Below are 12371 nucleotides of genomic sequence, written 5' to 3' on the forward strand. Positions count from 1 at the left end.
TAAACGGACAAGCTCTCGGGTGATGGAAACTAGAGCTGACCGCGATGCTAAACCTACACACCACACTAGAAGTAGCCAGGGGGCATTCCTGCGTTGTCTCTAGATGCCGCGCGCCAGCCGGAGAACTAACTACCCCTGGTAGAAGAAAACACAGTCCTGGCTTGCCTCCAGAGAATGTCCCCACAGGAGATAGCAGCCCCCCACATATAATAACGGTGAGAGCAGATGAAAAGACACACGTAGTATGAAAGCAGATTTAGCACAGAGAGGCCCGCTAACTAAATAGCAGAAAGATACAACAGAGGACTTCGCGGTCAGCTGCAAAACCCTTCAAAACACCATCCTGAAATTACCTTAACTCATGTGACAACTCATGCCACTGGAGTGGTAATTTCAGCCCAACAAGAGCTTCCAGCTGCAGAGATTCACATAAGTGCAAACTGGACAAAACATACAAAAATAGACGTAAGGACTAAAGTGTCCAACTTAGCTGAGCAGAAAACTGGGAGCAGGAACATGCAACAGAATCACTCTGGATACATTGATGGCCAGCATTAGAATGACTGAGGAGCAAGGTTAAATAGGATACTCCCACATCCTGATAGGAACAGGTGAACTGAAGGCAAAGCTTGCAGGACACCAGTACCACAAGAGACCACCGGGGGAGCCCACGAACCGAATCACAACAGTACCCCCCCCTTAAGGAGGGGGCACCGAACCCTCACAAGAACCACCAGGGCGAGCTGGATGAGCCCTATGAAAGGCACGGACCAAATCAGAAGCATGAACATCAGAAGCTGTAACCCAAGAATTATCCTCTTGACCGTAGCCCTTCCATTTCACCAGATATTGAAGTCTCCGTCTGGAAACACGGGAGTCCAAGATTTTCTCCACCACGTACTCCAATTCACCCTCAACCAGCACAGGAGCAGGAGGCTCAACAGAAGGCACAAGTGGTACCTCACACCTCCGCAATAATGACCGATGGAAGACATTATGGATAGCAAAGGATGCTGGGAGGTCCAAACGAAAAGACACAGGGTTAAGAATTTCCAAAATCTTATAAGGACCGATGAACCGAGGCTTAAATTTAGGAGAAGAGACCCTCATAGTGACAAAACGGGAGGACAACCACACCAAGTCCCCAACACGAAGACGAGGACCAACACGACGATAGCGATTAGCAAAACGTTGAGTCTTCTCCTGGGACAACTCCAAATTGTCCACCACCTGCCCCCAAATACGATGCAACCTATCCACCATGGTATCCACTCCAGGACAATCCGAAGACTCCACCTGACCAGATGAAAAACGAGGATGGAACCCTGAATTGCAAAAGAAAGGGGAGACCAAAGTGGCAGAACTGGCCCGATTATTAAGGGCAAACTCAGCCAACGGCAAAAAGGAGACCCAGTCATCCTGATCAGCAGACACGAAACACCTCAAATAAGTCTCCAAGGTCTGATTAGTACGTTCCGTCTGGCCATTTGTCTGGGGATGAAATGCAGACGAAAAAGACAAATCAATGCCCATCCTGGCACAAAACGCCCGCCAAAATCTGGACACAAACTGGGATCCCTTGTCGGAAACGATATTCTCCGGAATACCATGCAGCCGAACCACATTCTGAAAAAACAGGGGCACCAACTCAGATGAGGAAGGCAGCTTGGGCAAGGGCACCAAATGAACCATCTTAGAAAAGCGGTCACACACCACCCAAATGACGGACATCTTCTGAGAAACAGGGAGATCAGAAATAAAATCCATAGAGATGTGTGTCCAAGGCCTCTTAGGAACAGGCAAGGGCAACAACAACCCACTAGCCCGAGAACAACAAGGCTTGGCCTGAGCACAAACATCGCAAGACTGCACAAAAGTACGCACGTCCCGAGACAGGGAAGGCCACCAGAAGGACCTAGCCACCAAATCTCTGGTACCAAAAATTCCCGGATGACCTGCCAACGCAGAAGAATGAACCTCCGAGATGACTCTATTGGTCCACTCATCCGGCACAAACAATCTACCAGGCGGACAACGATCAGGCCGATCCGCCTGAAACTCTTGTAAAGCACGTCGCAGGTCTGGGAAGACAGCAGACAATATCACCCCATCCTTAAGTATACCCGTAGGTTTAGAATCACCAGGGGAATCAGGTTCAAAACTCCTAGAAAGGGCATCCGCCTTCACATTCTTAGTACCTGGCAGATACGAAACCACAAAATTAAACCGGGAGAAAAACAACGACCAGCGCGCCTGTCTAGGATTCAGACGTCTGGCCGACTCAAGATAAATCAAATTTTTGTGATCAGTCAAGACCACCACCTGATGTTTAGCACCCTCAAGCCAATGACGCCACTCCTCGAATGCCCACTTCATCGCCAAAAGCTCCCGATTACCGACATCATAATTTCGCTCGGCGGGCGAAAATTTTCGAGAAAAGAACGCACAAGGTCTCATCACTGAACAATCTGAACTTTTCTGCGACAAAACCGCCCCCGCTCCGATCTCGGAAGCATCAACTTCCACCTGAAAAGGAAGAGAAACATCAGGCTGGCACAACACCGGAGCAGAAGAAAAACGGCGCTTAAGCTCCCGAAAGGCCTCCACAGCAGCAGGAGACCAATCTGCAACATCAGCACCCTTTTTAGTCAAATCAGTCAAAGGCCTGACAACGCTAGAAAAAACAGTTATGAATCGACGATAAAAGTTAGCAAAGCCCAAAAATTTCTGAAGGCCCTTAAGAGAAGTCGGTTGCGTCCAGTCACAAATAGCCCGAACCTTCACAGGATCCATCTCAATAGAAGAGGGGGAAAAAATGTACCCCAAAAAAGAAATCTTCTGAACCCCAAAAACACACTTTGAACCTTTAACAAACAGAGAATTGGTCCGCAAAACCTGAAAAACCCTCCTAACTTGTTGAACATGAGATTCCCAGTCATCCGAAAAAATCAAGATATCGTCCAAATACACAATCATAAATTTATCCAGATATTCACGGAAAATATTGTGCATAAAAGACTGAAAGACCGAAGGGGCATTTGACAGACCAAAAGGCATCACCAAATACTCAAAATGGCCCTCGGGCGTATTAAATGCGGTTTTCCACTCATCCCCCTGCTTAATTCGCACCAAATTATACGCACCGCGAAGATCAATCTTAGAGAACCACTTCGCCCCCTCAATGCGAGCAAATAAATCTGTCAGCAATGGCAAAGGATATTGATACTTGACTATGATCTTATTCAAGAGTCTATAATCAATACAAGGTCTCAAAGAACCATCACTTTTAGCTACGAAAAAGAACCCCGCTCCAAGAGGAGACGAAGAAGGACGAATATGTCCCTTTTCCAAGGACTCCCTAATATACTCTCGCATGGCAGCATGTTCAGGTACAGACAGATTGAATAGACGACCCTTAGGAAATTTACTGCCAGGGATCAAATCTATGGCGCAATCGCAATCTCTGTGAGGAGGAAGAGAATTAAGAGTAGATTCCTCAAAAACCTCACGATAATCAGACAAAAACTCAGGAATTTCAGAGGGAATAGATGAAGCAATGGAGACCAAAGGTGTGTCCCCATGATTTCCCTGACATCCCCAGCTTAGTACAGACATTGTTTTCCAGTCAAGGACTGGGTTATGAGTTTGCAACCATGGCAATCCCAGCACCAACACATCATGTAGATTATACAGTACAAGGAAGCGAATCACCTCTTGATGGTCTGGAGTCATACGCATAGTCACTTGTGTCCAGTATTGTGGTTTATTACTAGCCAATGGTGTAGAATCAATACCCTTTAAAGGTATAGGAACTTCCAGAGGCTCTAGATCAAACCCACAGCGCCTGGCAAAGGACCAATCCATAAGACTCAAAGCGGCGCCAGAATCCACATACGCATCCGCAACAATAGAAGATAACGAACAAATTAGAGTTACAGACAAAATAAACTTGGACTGCAAAGTGCCAATAGCAGAGGATTTATCAACTTTCTTTGTTCGTTTAGAGCATGCTGATATAACATGAGTAGAATTTCCACAATAGAAGCACAAATGATTTTTGCGCCTGTAAATCTGTCGTTCGCTTCTGGACAGAAAGCTATCACATTGCATACTCTGTGGTGCCTCTTCAGAAGACACCGCCAACTGGTGCACAGGTTTGCGTTCCCGTAAACGCCGATCAATCTGAATTGCCATTGTCATGGACTCATTCAGACCAGTAGGCGCAGGAAACCCCACCATGACGTCTTTTACAGCATCAGAGAGACCTTCTCTGAAAATTGCCGCCAGAGCGCACTCATTCCACTGAGTAAGCACAGACCATTTTCGAAATTTTTGGCAATATATTTCAGCTTCATCTTGCCCCTGAGAGAGGGCTATTAGGGCTTTCTCAGCCTGAATCTCCAAATTTGGTTCCTCATAAAGCAACCCCAAAGCCAGAAAAAACGCATCCACATTGAGCAACGCAGGATCCCCTGGTGCCAATGAAAATGCCCAATTTTGGGGGTCACCCCGCAGTAAAGAAATAATTTTTACTTGCTGGGCAGGATCTCCAGCAGAATGAGATCTCAGCGAAAGAAACAATTTACAATTGTATTTAAAATTTAGAAAACAAGATCGATCTCCAGAAAAAAACTCCGGTATAGGAATTTTAGGTTCAGACCGAGGAGCATGTAACAAAAAATCTTGTATATTCTGAACTTTAGAGGCAAGATTATTCAAATTGGTAGCCAGACTCTGGGGATCCATATTTCAACAGATAAAGTCTGAGCCATTCAGGGGTTAAGAGGAGAGGAAAACAGGAGACTGCAATTAGAGCTGGAGTGCAAATTCAGAGGAAGGGAAAAAAAAAAAAAAAAAAAGGTTTCACACAGTTCCTTTTCTCTCCTGCTTCAGCCTATAGATTAAACATTTGGGCTGGCCATACTGTTATGGTTTCCAATGGCAAGGAAACATCAGAAGCATAGAATAAACGGACAAGCTCTCGGGTGATGGAAACTAGAGCTGACCGCGATGCTAAACCTACATACCACACTAGAAGTAGCCAGGGGGCATTCCTGCGTTGTCTCTAGATGCCGCGCGCCAGCCGGAGAACTAACTACCCCTGGTAGAAGAAAACACAGTCCTGGCTTGCCTCCAGAGAATGTCCCCACAGGAGATAGCAGCCCCCCACATATAATAACGGTGAGAGCAGATGAAAAGACACACGTAGTATGAAAGCAGATTTAGCACAGAGAGGCCCGCTAACTAAATAGCAGAAAGATACAACAGAGGACTTCGCGGTCAGCTGCAAAACCCTTCAAAACACCATCCTGAAATTACCTTAACTCATGTGACAACTCATGCCACTGGAGTGGTAATTTCAGCCCAACAAGAGCTTCCAGCTGCAGAGATTCACATAAGTGCAAACTGGACAAAACATACAAAAATAGACTTAAGGACTAAAGTGTCCAACTTAGCTGAGCAGAAAACTGGGAGCAGGAACATGCAACAGAATCACTCTGGATACATTGATGGCCAGCATTAGAATGACTGAGGAGCAAGGTTAAATAGGATACTCCCACATCCTGATAGGAACAGGTGAACTGAAGGCAAAGCTTGCAGGACACCAGTACCACAAGAGACCACCGGGGGAGCCCACGAACCGAATCACAACACATAACCTTCTGTAAAAACTAAAGGCTTCTAAAAGTTGTCCCCCCCAGTGTAACCACATTACCATTCTCTGATTTTAATGCAAATATGTGTGCGGAGTCTCGTTGCACAGATGCCACCACTGAGACCAAAAGTCCCACTTTTTCACCCTCCACATAAAAAGCTTCCTTTTGAAACGCCCTTGACCTTTACACCCTACACATGTGCAGTTTATTTACTTCTTCTTGAGCAGCCTTCATGCGATTTTGTCTTTCTCTTGAACTTTGATTGCTCAACGCTCCCTCTGCTGCCCTCAATTTCTCCATCACCGCTTTATGAGAGTTTCTGGATTTACCCTTATGCCTTGATATACAGTACAGACCAAAAGTTTGGACACACCTTCTCATTTAAAGATTTTTCTGTATTTTCATGACTATAAAAATTGTAAATTCACACTGAAAGCATCAAAACTATGAATTAACACATGTGGAATTATATACTTAACAAAAAAGTGTGAAACAACTGAAATTATGTCTTATATTCCAGGTTCTTCAAAGTAGCCACATTTTACCTTGATGGCTGCTTTGCACACTCTTGGCATTCTCGTGATGAGCTTCAAGAGGTAGTCACCGGGAATGGTTTTCAATTCACAGGTGTGCCCTGTCAGGTTTAAGAAGTGGGATTTCTTGCCTTATAAATGGGGTTGGGACCATCAGTTGTGTTGTGCAGAAGTCTGGTGGATACACAGCTGATAGTCCTACTGAATAGACTGTTAGCTGCTTTTTTCTTGCCGTAAAACAAATTCTAAGTAAAGAAAAACGAGTGGCCATCATTACTTTAAGAAATGAAGGTCAGTCAGTCTGAAAAATTGGGTAAACTTTGAAAGTGTCCCCAAGTTCAGTGGCAAAAACCATCAAGCGCCACAAAGAAATTGGCTCACATGAGGACCGCCCCAGGAAAGGAAGACCAAGAGTCACCTCTGCTTCTGAGGATAAGTTTATCTGAGTCACCGGCCTCAGAAATCGCAGGTTAACAGCAGCTTAGATTAGAGACCAGGTCAATGCCACACAGCGTTCTAGCAGCAGACACATCTCTACAACAACTGTTAAGAGGAGACTTTGTGCAGCAGGCCTTCATGTTAAAAGAGCTGCTAGGAAACCACTGCTAAGGACAGGCAACAAGCACAAGAGACTTGTTTGGGCTAAACAACACAAGGAATGGCGCTTTGGTCTGATGAGTCCAAATTTGAGATCTTTGGCTCCAACCACAATGTCTTTGTGCGACGCAGAAACGGTGAACGGATGGACTCTAAATGCCTGGTTCCCACCGTGAAGCATGGAGGAGGAGGTGTAAAGGTGTGGGGGTGCTTTGCTGGTGACACTGTTGGGGATTTATTCAAAATTGAAGGCATACTGAACCAGCATGGCTACCAAAGCATCTTGCAGCGGCATGCTATTCCATCCGGTTTGCGTTTAGTTGGACCATCATTTATTTTTCAACAGGACAATGACCCCAAACACACCTCCAGGCTGTGTAAGGGCTATTTGACCAAGAAGGAGAGTGATGGGGTGCTATGCCAGATGACCTGGCCAGATGATGGTTTGGGGCGAGCTGGACCGCACAAAGTGAAGGCAAAAAGGCCAACAAGTGCTAAGCATCTCTGGGAACTCCTTCAAGATTGTTGAAAGACAGTTTCATACTTTTTTGTTAAGTATATAATTCCACATTTGTTAATTCATAGTTTTGATGCCTTCAGTGTGAATGTACAATTTTCATAGTCATGAAAATACAAAAAAATCTTTAAATGACAAGGTGTGTCTAAACTTTTTGATCTGTACTGTAGCAGTGCTGGACTCGTCATGGGTCACTATGTACATCTTCTCGGCGGACAGGTAAGGATATTGTTGCTTTTTTATTTTACTTATCTTCCAGGAGAATGAGTGCTTTGGTGGAATAGGCAATGCAGTAAGTATGGTTTAATTAAGATCTACTAACCCCTTTACCCCCGAGGGTGGTTTGCATGTTAATGACCGGGCCAATTTTTACTATTCTGACCACTGTCCCTTTATGAGGTTATAACTCTGGAACGCTTCAATTGATCTTGGCGATTCTGAGACTGTTTTCTCATGACATACTATACTTCACGTTAGTGGTAAAATCTCTTCAATATAACTTGCATTTATTTGTGTAAAAAAGGAAATTTGGCGAAAATTTAGAAAATTTTGCAATTTTCAAACTTTTAATTTTTATGCCCTTAAAACAGAGAAATATGTCACACAAAATACTTATGAAATAACATTTCCCACATGTCTACTTTACATCAGCATAATTTTGGAACCCAATTTTTTTTTCGTTAGGAAGTTATAAGGGTTAAAAGTTAACCAGTGATTTCTAATTTTTACAATAAAATTTGCAAACCTATTTTTTTAGGGACCACCTCACATTTGAAGTCACTTTGAGGGGTCTATATGGCAGAAAATGCACCATTCTAAAAACTGCACCCCTCAATGTCGCTGTCACTCTTGACAGCAGCATCAGAGTGGTTAAACGTTCACTACAGTGTGTCAGCACTCATTTAGAGAAGACACCCGTACCTGATCGTGGCAGCACTCTGCGTGAGCCTGTGCGATAGCTGCGCTGTACATATTCTTCTCTTTGCAGGAATGCATATACTGCTCTGCGGGAGCTGTATAGAGCATGTCAGGAAGGGGTTAAATGTCTCTTTTTTGCTTTTATTTGATTCCTGTTTGCGTCTGTTACTGTGTATTTATAATCTGTCTCCTTTTTTATTATTATTATTATTTATTATTATATCATCATTTATTCCATAGCGCTTTACATGTGAGGAGGGGTATACATAATAAAAAAACAAGTACAATAATCTTAATCAATGCAAGTACATAAGGAAAGAGGACCCTGCCCAGGAGGACTCACAATCTACAAGGGGTGGGTGAGGATACAGTAGGTGAGGGTAGAGCTGGTCGTGCAGCGCTCTGGTCTCTCAGTGGTTACTGCAGGTTGTAGGCTTGTTAGAAGAAGTAGGTCTTCAGGTTCATTTTGAAGGTTTCCAAGGTAGGCGAGAGTCTGATGTGTTGGGGTAGAGAGTTCAGAGCATGGGGGATGAGCGGGAGAAATTGTGCGATTGTGGGAAGAGGAGATAAGAGGGGAGTATAGAAGATCTTGTGAGGATCGGAGGTTGCGTGCAGGTAAGTACTGGGAGACGAGGTCACAGATGTATGGAAGTTACATGCTGTGGATGGCTTTGTATGTCATGGTTAGGGTTTTTAACTGGAGTCGTTGGGTAATGGGGAGCCAGTGCAGGGATTGACAGAGGGGAGAGGCTGGGGAATAGCGGTGGGACAGGTGGATTAGTCAGGCAACAGAGTTTAGACTAGATTGGAGGGGTGCGAGAGTGTTAGAGGGGAGGCCACAGAGCAGGAGGTTGCAGTAGTCAAGGAGGGAGATGATGAGGGCATGGACTAGGGCTTTTGCAGATTCTTGATTCAGGAATGTACGGATCTGGGAAATATTTTTGAGTTGGAGTCGGCAGGAAGTGGAAAGGGCTTGGATATGTGGTTTGAAGGAGAGATCAGGGTCAAGGATTACCCCGAGGCAGCGAGCTTGTGGGACTGGGGAGAGTGGGCAGCCATTTACTTTAACGGATAGGTCTGTTGGGGTAGTCAAGTGAGATGGGGAAAGATGATGAATTCTGTTTTGTCCATATTAAGTTTTAGAAGTCTAGCGGAGAAGAAGGATGAAATAGCAGACAGACATTGTGGGATTCTGGTTAGTAGGGTGGTGATATCTGGTCCAGAGATGTAGATCTGTGTGTCGTCGGCATAGAGATGATACTGAAAACCATGGGAGTCTATGAACTGTCCAAGGCCAAAGGTATAGATGGAGAAGAGCAGAGACCCTAGGACTGAACCTTGCGGGACTCCGACAGATGGGGGTGAGGTGAGGAGGTGGTGTGCCAGTGGGAGACGATGATTTTCCGTTCTGTTAGATATGAAATCCAAGATAGGGCCAAGTCAGTGATGCCAAGAGATGAAAGGGTCTGTAATAGTAGGGAATGGTCCACTGTGTCAAAGGTAGAGGACATGTCTAAGAGGAGGACAGAGTAGTGTCGCTTGGCTTTGGCAGTTAATAGGTCATTGGTGACTTTAGTTAGGGCAGTTTCAGTAGAGTGATGCAGCCGGAAGCTAGATTGAAAGCAGTCGAAAAGGGGGCAGGAAGAGAGGTGGGAGGACAGTTCAAGATGGACGTGTTGTCCCAGTAGTTTTGAGGCATAGGGGAGAAGTGATATAGGGCGATAACTAGATACAGAGGATGGGTCAAGAGAGGGCTTTTTGAGGATAGGTATGATTGAGGCATGTTTCAAGCTTGAGGGGAAAACACGAGTTGTTAGTGATAGGTTGAAGAGATGGGTTAGGGTTGGAATGAAGACTGGTGAGGTTTGGGATGGGATTGGGTCAAGTGCACAGGTGGTGTGATGTGATCTTGAGAGTAGAGTGGAGAGTCGATCTTCTGTAATGGTGGAGAAGTTAGTTTTGGAGGAGGAGGGCAGGGCAGTTAGGAGGAAGGGCTCTGGGGGTTGTCGACCAAAACTGTCTCTGATGTTATCAATCTTCTGCTTGAAAATGAGGCAAAGTCTTCCGCTGAGATGAGTGGAGAGGGAGGGGGTGCTGGGGGACGGAGGAGAGAATTGAAAGTATTGAATAACTGTTTAGGGTTGTGAGACAGGGAGGATATGAGATGCGAAGTAGGTTTGTTTTGCTGCAATGAGTGAAACCTTGAAATTAGTGAGGGACTGTTTGAATGCGATGAAGTGCTCATTGGAGTGGGATCTTTTCCATCTCGGCTCAGCAACCCTGGTAGCCCGTCTCTGTTCTTTGGTCAGGCTGGTGTGCTACGGCTGTTTGTTGACTTTGCGAGCTTAGGTATGTGTGAGAGGGGCAACCGATTCCAGAGCTACAGCTATTGTGGTGTTATACAAAGCGGCAGCAGCATCCATATTGTGTAGCAAACTTATGTCTGTAAGAGAGAGAAGGGATTCAGACAGTGAGTGTAGATTGAGGAGTTGAAGATTTCTGCTAGGGTGTGCAAGTTTGTGGGGTGGGGATTGTGGACAAGGAGTGGAGAGGGAAGAGAATGTGAGTAGGTTGTGGTCAGAAAGAGGAAGAGGTGAGTTAGAGAGGTTAGATAGGGAGCAGAGGCGGGTGAAGATGAGGTCCAGTGTGTGACCATCTTTGTGAGTGCCTGCAGAAGACCATTGAGTGAGGCCGAAGGAGGAAGTGAGAAATAGAAGTTTAGTGGCAGCTGAGAGGGAAGTGTCAATGGGAAAGTTGAAGTCACCTATGATGATAGTGGGGATGTCTGCGGAAATGAAATTAAGAAGCCAGGTGGTGAAAGAAGATGGTGGCTGGCCCTGGGGGGCGGTAAATGACAGCTAGTTAGAGGTTGGAGGGGGAATAGATGTTTACCGTGACTGTGTCCAGTTACCTTCAGTTCCCTTCTGGTTCAATTCTGGAACCAATTCTTTACACAATTTATGTAAAAAATCCTATAATATAAAAGGTGCCTGATGTGCCCCAAGGACACAGCTGAGCTGTGCGGTTTTGGGGCTTTTTTTCTCTCGTCTTCTATGTGGAGCTTAAAGGGAACCTGTCACCCCCAAAATCGATGGTGAGGTAAGCTCACTGTCATCAGGGGCTTATTTACAGCATTCTGTAATGCTGTAGATAAGCCCCCGGTGTTACCTGAAAGAGGAGAAAAAGAGGTGATAATATACTCACCCAGGGGCGGTCCCGCTGTGGTCCGGTCAAATGGGTGTCTCAAGTCCGCTCCGGCGCCTCATATCTTCATTCCATGACGTCCTCTTCTGGTCTCCGCGCCGCGGCTCTGGTACTAGTACTGCAGTGCGCAGGCGCCGGGCCTCTCTGACCTTACCGGCGCCTGCACACTGCAGTACTTTGCTCTGCCCTCAACAGGGCAGACAAAGTACACCTGCGCTAGAGCAGCAGCGTGAAGACCAGAAGAGGACGTCATGGAATGAAGATGGGAGGCGCTGGACCGGACCTGAGACACCCATCGGAGCGGGACCGCCCCTGGGTGAGTATAATCTAACGTCTTTTTCTCCTCTTTCAGGTAACATCGGCGGCTTATATACAGCATTACAGAATGCCCCTGATGCCGGTGAGCTTACGTCACCATCGATTTTGGGGGTGACAGGTTCGCTTTAATAAAAACGCAGGTAAAAAACTGCAAACTTATTAAGTGCAGAATCAAAGCTTTTCTGTACTATAAAAAGTGCATGAAAAATGCGGCTTCACATCTGCACCAAAAACGCATCAAATAAGGGGGAGAAGATTGTTATTGTGGAGTTTGGTGCGGATCCTGCAAAAAACAAAAAACACTGAATTTCTGCAACATTTGAACATCCACAATGTAAACCCCTCCTGACCCCACACATAAACTTCCCCTCATCCAGCACCATGACAACCAGCACAGCAGAGTCCTGCATACACTGAGGCCCCTGATCATGTGACCCCTGACTCCTCCCCTCCTGTGACCTCATCACAGGTCCTGTGCTCACAGAGCAGCCATTATATGTGGAGTGCGGCTCTGCAGGTGAAGGTAGGTGCTGGAGGCTCCATTATTCTTTATGTGGTGTGGAGGTAGGTGGTGGAGATTCCCCATTACTGGCGCATTAATACTAGAAATATATTGCACAGAGGAAA

General features: G+C 45.7%; 1 protein-coding gene across 2 annotated transcripts in view; it reads left to right on the forward strand.

The window, feature by feature from the left end:
* The window catches only part of LOC143767590 (uncharacterized), a 65441-nt gene that overhangs the window by 38642 nt on the left and 14428 nt on the right, over positions 1 to 12371 (forward strand). The gene's annotated exons all lie outside the window — the stretch shown is intronic.

This window comes from Ranitomeya variabilis, chromosome 4 (genome assembly GCF_051348905.1).
Source record: "Ranitomeya variabilis isolate aRanVar5 chromosome 4, aRanVar5.hap1, whole genome shotgun sequence".
NCBI lineage: Eukaryota > Metazoa > Chordata > Amphibia > Anura > Dendrobatidae > Ranitomeya > Ranitomeya variabilis.